This window comes from Littorina saxatilis, linkage group LG7 (genome assembly GCF_037325665.1).
Source record: "Littorina saxatilis isolate snail1 linkage group LG7, US_GU_Lsax_2.0, whole genome shotgun sequence".
NCBI classification, from domain to species: Eukaryota; Metazoa; Mollusca; class Gastropoda; order Littorinimorpha; family Littorinidae; genus Littorina; species Littorina saxatilis.
Window position 1 is genome coordinate 23,270,062 of NC_090251.1, and position 8,916 is coordinate 23,278,977.

The window sequence follows — 8,916 nt, forward strand, 5'->3', positions numbered from 1 at the left end:
TGCCCAATTGACTAAATGTAAAAATCATTACGCATAAAGTCTCAAAGCAAATAACTAAGAACATGTTCTCAGGGGAGTTGGTGCCACACATGAAGCAGTACCAAGTGCTTTCCCCCGGGATAGAACGCATCGTCGAGAATGTTCTCCTTTTTCCCCTCTGATCAGAAGATATTCCCCTCTTGTTTCTCTGAGCAGAAGATTTTGTAGCTTCATTCTTTCCTCGTTTCTGTTGACCTGCACGCCTTTTTGCAAGTGAAATCTCCAGCATTTGCTTGAAAGGAGAAGGTTGTTTTTTTCGTGATGATCTCTTCGACGAGCTTGTGGTTGTACGTTGCAGGTAAGCTTACATTTGCTGCTGACACCAAGCAATCATAATGACCAGAATCTCCATGTACAGTGTACAAAACAACGATGGGGGGTGACGTTGGCAAATTTATTTCAGCTTCAAGAATGCTATTGATTAGTTCTTGTTCTATCTCTGATGTTAATGTAGAAGGTCTTCCTGTGAACTTTACTTCTTCTTTTGCAAATTTTTTTGTTTCCTTCTAATGACTTTTAAGAGTTGTGACAGTAACACCATATGCTCTTGATGCGCAACACAAACCCATATCTCCGTTTTTCACTGCCGACAAAGCGCAGCCCATTTCTTCTGGTAACCACCGCCGTTCGGGTCTCATAATACTGTCAAACAAATCAATCAGTCATTCAATAAAACTTATAGAAAGGAAAAACACAACAAAACCGAAAAGATAATTGAGTACGTGAATAAAACAGCAGTGTTCTGTTTATTGTTTGATGAGGGTAAGATGGAACAGAATGCGACAAAGCTGGAACACTGTTCCATGTTTGCCTCTCGTATGTGTTCCATCATTGCCGCATGGCACCTGCATGGATTTCGATTTCGCGTTTTTCTGTTGGATACACGTGACGTTTCAAATCTTTTTTTCCGTTCAAGTTATTGCAAATCTATGAAGGTTTATCACAGCAATCAACATTTTACGTGAACGTACATAGATAAAGAGTGATAATACGAATTGTAGACGGTAGAAATAAGAAGAAGAAGGAAGAAAAGTTTAAAAAACGGTGTTTTTTTTGTTTTGCCGCGGTAGTCATTTTGTTTGCTGGAATAATATCAAGGAATGTCACTAGACATTTCTGCAAAACAATTGTTCATGAATTGTTCTCTTTTGATCGCATATCGAGGTGTTCCAAGTTGGCCGACTGTTCCGGGATTGGCGACTTTCCCTTACACACAGTTTGCAGCACTTTATAGGCTTACGTATAGCTCCTATATATCAGTGGCAGCGGAATATAAAATTTAAATGTTACCATATAAAATAAATAGGCTACCACTGTAGACGATTCGTTGTAATTATGGCGTTTAATGCTCTGAATTCTAGGGGCGAAAGTGGACAGTGCAAGTTGACTTAACCTAACTCGTTAAACTAAGCCAACGTGCAGAAAAATTCTCACAGTAGGCTAGGTCTTGCCAGTCTTTTTAAAGTTTGGGAAAAGCGGCGGGGGGAAGGGGGTGGGAGAGGGTTGGGTTGCCCACCTTCAATTGTCACCCTAAGTCTCATTACTTTTCTACGGTTTTACTCGCACAAGACTTCAAGGCGTGCGGACGTTCTTCATCTTCCTCTCTCTTCCCCCCCCCCTCTCCCCCCTCCCCACCCCTTTAAATCTCTTCTCTTCCGGCATTGGATTTAAGTTTGAGAGGGGGGGGGTGTCAAAAGACACGCCCCCCCCCCCCTAACAAAACAACACAAAAACGGTAGGTCCTCCCTTCCCCCTGGTTCCGCCACCCACCGTCATAAACATACGAGCTGCAAAGGCTTTGCCCTTCAGTTTGGAGATCGTAATTGACGTTCAAAGTGCTTTTTGAAGTCCACGCAACATTTATATTATCGCAAGGATATCCACGTTTGTTTTACAATTTCCCCACGAACAAAAGCATTTTTTGAGAGTGCTAATATTAATGACTACACGTAATGCAAATTCAATCAGTTCACGTCGTTGGGAACCGAACAACGCAGTCCGGAACTTTAGGGTAAAAAAACGGTGTCTCTTCTTAAATAGTCCCCCTCTGAAAGTATTTCCCTGGAAGCTTTGCGCCACCAACTTCCCCTGCCTTGGCGATCTTGTCATGTCATAGGTATACGATCGTATCTAATTAATTTACACTTGGTCACGTATAAACACCTCTCTCCAGTTCGACTGTAGGGCCCTACTGATATGATACTTTTTGTCCAATATTGCCGAGGAACTCTAAACTGTTTGACAGGTGTCATGAACTGAAAACTCTGCCTGAACAATCCCTCTCAATGCGGTCAATGCGCTCACGCTAACATGGGGCGATTACTCATGTCGTGAACAACCTAACCCTAACCCTAACCCTAACCTAACCCTTACCCTAACCTAACCCATGGTTCGTTCGGTCAAAGGGTCGCTTTTTTTAAGTGCAAGATTGGCGCATTCGCACTGACCGCATTGAGAGGGATTGTTCAGCAGTTTTCAGTTCGTGACACCGGACAGCGAGACAAATGAAACAGTCTTCTCCAGGTCCTCCTTTCCTGCGTACTGTAAATATGTCATTCAAAATATGGTTTCGCGGCACTCTGAGATGTATTATGCAGAAGACACAAACTCACTTGAAAGTGCCATCCGCAACAATGAAGGCTGGGGGTGCCGATTTTAGTGTGACACCGTCAAAATGTACATCACTTTACAGTGGCTGGGTTGAGCTCTGTGACGATTTGACGACCGACACTCCACGGAGAAGGTAAGCGGTTGCAATTTCGAAAATTTTTAATCTCAAAATGATGTTTCGTGTCTCCAGCAAAACAAATGTCCTGACCATTCTCTCTTTCTACACCTCCTTCCCTTTCTCCCTCTCTCTCTCTGTCGCTTTTTTAAAAAAAAAATAACATATTCAAACAAACAAAAGTGATAATCAAAAGGGACATGACATTTTAATGGCCACAGTGTTTATAATTCATGTGTAGGGGAAGGGCTCCTGATATGGACCACTTTTTGTTTCATGCTGATAACTAGCTTGTTTTCTTGCGAAGAAGTTTCATTTTGTGTTTGGTAGTCCTTCTCTCTTACGTTAACCGTTAGGCCTAATTAGAGTGAAATAGCTTTGATAGACATTCAGCAAAAATTAAATACACAAAAAATCACAAAGGGTCCATATTAGGAGCCTACCAGTGAAGCGGCCTTCACGAATCACTGTAAAAAGCCCCCTATATTTCAAAATAACATGATACAACTTAGTATACAAGTCAACCGTAAATTAAAATATGCTCTAGATTTATCGGTTTCGGGTTGATGAGAGCATTATTTGAAGCACACCAGGAAACTAAAGAAGCTTATGAAAAACAGTGAAAATAAGTGAAATTATCAACTTCCACGAAAAGAAGACTTTTTGTTGCATTTTTTTTAAATCTCGAGGGCTAGTTATAGATTATTTCCAGTAAGCTTCTTAATGAATTAATGAAAATAGCCTTTAGCTTTTATTTTCTTCGATTCGTTGAAGGTGGTTCATATTAGGGGACTCGCACATACTTTGAGATTTTGCTATTATTTTTTGTTTGAAGTAGAAACTCGGGGTCAACACTGCTAAAATGTAACAAATACGGTTTTAGCTGTCATATATAGCAATTTTTGTGTGATAAAAGCTTTGGCTGTGGACAGAAACGAGTCCGTTTTAGGCGGCAAATTTAGAGTGAACGCTGCCAAAAATGAAAAAAAGAGAAAAAGCCTAACGGTTTTGAGATTTCTGTTTCTGCAACTGTTTTGACATGTGCAAGCTATCCAGAGAGGGTGAATACAGCGAATAAAACTTTTTTGAGCGCTCTAGCGCCGTTAGTTTGTCAGAACAGAAGGTGGTCCATATCAGTTAGGAGCCGGTCCATATTAGGAGCCGGTCCATATTAGGAGCCGGTCCATATTAGGAGCCCTTCCCCTATTATCACCTTGGAGTTTTGTGTTGTGTGATGTAATTATATTTATTCCATTAAAAGAACCTTCTTCTTCTTCTTCGTTCGTGGGCTAAAACTCCCACGTATACTCGTGTTTTTGCTCGAGTGGATTTGTACGTGTATGACCGTTTTTACCCCGCCAGTTAGGCAGCCATACGTTGCTTTCGGGGGGGAAGCATGCTGGGTATTTTCGTGTTTCTATAACCCACCGAACTCTGACATGGATTGCATGATCTTTTCCGTGCGCACTTGGTCTTATGCTTGCGTGTATACACGGAGGGGGATAAGGCACTATCAGGTCTGCACATACGTTGACCTGGGAGATCGGAAAAATCTCCACTTTGCGCGGCTGGGATTCGAACCCACGCATTCCGCTTTGAAAGCCGGCGTCTTACCACTAAGCCATTGCGCCCGAAGCCGAACCAAAGAATGTTCCTCTTGGGGCGATTTGAGACAGTTTATTGGTGGGTGTTAAGAAATTAAAACGTTCACAAAAGGATTTCAGTGAAGAAATGATTTCATTAACAAAAATTCTAACTCAGCACAGCAAACAGTGTCCCAGTGATGATACCATGTAAAAGTCGGGTAAGATCGGAGATAGTGAGCATAAAACGACGTCGTCATCGAATTTTGGCGTAACTCATTTTTGACAGCTTTTCAGCAGACGGCCAAAACTGATTATTTTTATTATGAAATAGTGTTTATATTTATACCTGGTATGTATAGAAAGATAAAATAATGTTAAATCATGTATTGTCCGTCGTATTTTTAGAGAATATACTTAATATAGTCTAGAGCTCAAAAACATCCAAATCGCCAAGAATCGAGTTACGCGGGCCCAAATTCCAGGACGGCGATGAAAACTACCTTTAAACAAAAATGGAACAAGGGACTGCAAGTGAGAGAAATAGATCAAGATAACAATCAAAATGTACTCACCGGAAAACAGCAACAAGAATACACAAACAAGAAGTCTAGTTTCGACTTTTCTTCTTCGTCAGCACAAGTCACAAAAACAATAAGCTAAAAAGAAGAGTTGACAGAAAAAGAAAATGATTTTTGTTCTTTTTTAGGTTAGAGCACGTTACACTCTGCATGTATTTTTCTGTGCTCAATCTCTTCATTTTCTTTTTCTGTCAACTCTTGTTCTAGTTCTTGTTTATGTACTCTTGTTGCTGTTTTCTGGTGAGTACATTTTAATTGTTGTCTTGCCTTTAAACATTCCACAGGCGGTGACGCAGCCAACTCAACAGGGTGCTTTGTTGTCGTTGCAACTCCAATCACTCTCTAAGCCATACAGATTCTTGAGGCTAGGAGCTGTCAGCAAAGCGTTACGCCCGGTTTTAAGAGTGAACCCAAAATGGTTGAGGCATCAGGACTGCTCCTGTTTCTTCTGGTCGCCGTGCCTCAGTCCTGCTGTGATGTGACGACAGACACCAACACAAGTGAGTGGATGAGAAGTCAACAAGGAGTGTCAATGATGGATTATTTTTGTCAATAATGTTTCTTGGTTATAATTTACAAAAATACAACTATTCAAATCAACAATAAACACACACAAAAACAACAGAAAACAACAACAACAACAACAACAACAACAACAACAACAACATCAACAACAAGAGATAAAACAAAACATAAAAATATACCATCTCAAAACAAAAACACAGATAAACGAAGTGTAATTTAACGATTTGACGAAACGGTTGAAATGGGTTTAGTACCTGATTGAATGCATTTCTCAGGTAGGCCCTAGGTTGACTCCGGTATAGAATTCAAAATGTTTCCTAAAATCTAAAAAGCTTTATTTGTTTTTTCAGAGTTCTGTAGGCATTCACACACAAATACACACACGTACACTCGTAGGCAGGAGTTAGCTTATTCCGGGTTTTTTCTTGCCTTTTCAGGCAGTCATACTCTGACGTTCCAACCACTAGGCTACGCTTGAATATATTACTCTTCAAAAGAAGTAAAAGGACAAGTCAAGAAAATGCATGCAATCTTTCAAAATGTGCAAAAAATCAATGGTCAAATAATTTAATTTCAACTTGCCTTTTTTTTTTTAAATCACAAAAGGACTGTGAGTGTTGTTCTAGGAACATTTTGGGAAGACAATTATTCTTATTGCGCCATGCTAAACACCACAAAACATTCCGCTTTTGGGGGGAAAAGTGGGGTAGTTTTCAAAGTACAATGAAATTGGCGCAAAAAATGCCACGGCAAATGATTGTGATGTGCGTGCTACAACAGGGTCCTGGCCTTGAACGGACACACTGACGAAATAATGCACTGTAGCAAAACGCTTCCATGACAAAAACTTTTTTTTCACCGGTCCTTTACTGTTTTGAATAGTAGGGAAAGGTCTGCCTAATATGAACCACTTTTTACATTTAGTCAAGTTTTGACTAAATGTTTTAACATAGAGGGGGAATCGAGACGAGAGTCGTGGTGTGTGTGTGAGTGTGTGTGTGTGTGTGTGTGTGTGTGTGTGTGTGGGTGTGTGTGTGTGTGTCTGTCTGTCTGTCTGTCTGTGCGTGTGTGTGTGTAGAGCGATTCAGACTAAACTACTGGACCGATCTTTATGAAATTTGACATGAGAGTTCCTGGGAATGATATCCCCGGACATTTTTTTCATTTTTTCGATAAATACCTTTGATGACGTCATATCCGGCTTTTTGTAAAAGTTGAGGCGGCACTGTCACACCCTCATTTTTTAATCAAATTGATTGAAATGTTGGAAAAGCAATCTTCGACAAAGGCCGGACTTTGGTATTGCATTTCAGCTTGGTGGCTTAAAAACTAATGGGTGAGTTTGGTCATTAAAAATCGGAAACTTGTAATTAAAATTATTTTTTTATTAAACGATCCAAAAACAATTTCATCTTATTCTTCATCATTTTCTGATTCCAAAAACATATAAATATGTTATATTTGGATTAAAAACAAGCTCTGAAAATTAAAAATATAAAAATTATGATCAAAATTAAATTTCCGAAATCGATTTAAAAACAATTTCGTCTTATTCTTTGTCGGTTCCTGATTCCAAAAACATATAGATATGATATGTTTGGTAGTAGTTGCGCTGAGAAGGATAGCACGCTTTTCTGTACCTCTCTTCGTTTTAACTTTCTGAGCGTGTTTTCAATCCAAACATATCATATCTATATGTTTTTGGAATCAGGAACCGACAAGGAATAAGATGAAAGTGTTTTTAAATTGATTTCGAACATTTAATTTTGATAATAATTTTTATATATTTAATTTTCAGAGCTTGTTTTTAATCCAAATATAACATATTTATATGTTTTTGGAATCAGAAAATGATGGAGAATAAGATGAATGTAAATTTGGATAGTTTTATAAACAAAAATTGTTTTTTACAATTTTTAGATTTTTAATGACCAAAGTCATTAATTAAATTTTAAGCCACCAAGCTGAAATGCAATACCGAAGTCCGGGCTTCGTCGAACATTACTTGACCAAAATTTCAACCAATTTGGTTAAAAAATGAGGGCGTGACAGTGCCGCCTCAACTTTCACGAAAAGCCGGATATGACGTCATCAAAGACATTTATCAAAAAAATGAAAAAAAAATATGGGGATATCATACCCAGAAACTCTCATGTCAAATTTCATAAAGATCGGTCCAGTAGTTTGGTCTGAATCGCTCTACACGCACGCACACACACACACACACACACACACACACACACACACACACACACACGCACGCACACACACACACATACACACATACACACACACACACATACACCACGACCCTCGTCTCGATTCCCCCCTCTATGTTAAAACATTTAGTCATAACTTGACTAAATGTAAAAAGCGTGCTATGCAGCACAGCGAAACCACTACCGCGCTGAACAGGCTCGTCAGTTTCACTCCGTTTTGCACAAGCGGCGGACTACGGTCATTGTGAAAAAATGCAGTGCGTTCAGTTTCATTCTGTGAGTTCGACTGAGCTTGACTAAATGTTGTATTTTCGCCTTTCGCGACTTGTTGTTTCTTGTTGATAACTAGCTTGTTTTCTTGCGAAGAAGTCCTTCTCCTTTAGGTTAACCGTTAGGCCTAATTAGAGTGAATTAGTTATGAAAGACATTCAGCGAAAATTAAATACAGACAAATTCACAAATGGTCCATATTATAGGAGCCTGGGCGCCTGGATGATATGGACCAGTGAAGAGGCCTTCATGAATCACTGTAAAATGCCTCTTACATTTCAAAATAACATGATATACAACTTAGTGTGCAAGTCAGACTTAACTTATTCAATTTTTGTATTTGATAAATTTATCTGTTTCGGGTTGATGAGAACATTATTTGAAGCACAACAGGAAACTAAAGAAGCTTATCAAAAACAGTGTGAACAGGGACGGATCACATCATTTTTAAGGGGGGTGTTTCCAAATTTCTTTTTGGGACAACTCGACGGCGCAAAGCGTTTAGTTGAAGGCGCGAAGCATTCGAACCTCCTAGGGGCGTCAGGGGGCATGTTTACCCCCCCCCCCCCCCGCCCCCCCCCCGGAAAATGTTCATAAAAACAAGGAAAATGGAGCAATCAGGTGCAATCTGAGCCACGAAACTTCCACTAATACACCTTCCAAAAAGTAAATTTAAGAAGGCAAAATTGGATCAAAACATGGACATTTGACCGATCTGTCGCAACCTGAGCAAGCAAATTACCCAACTACTTTCCAAAACCGTCACTTAGAAGACCAAGGCTGCCTCCTAGGGGGGTCCGGGGGCATGCACCCACGGACAAATTTTGATAAAAATCAAGGAAAATCGAGCAATCTGGTGCAATTTGAGCCATCAGTTTTTCTTTGGTTTCATGTTTTATTTTACTTTTTCTTTTTTCTCTTGTTTTCAATTTTATTTTATTTTTTTAGGCTAGGGGGGGGGGGGGGGGGTCCGG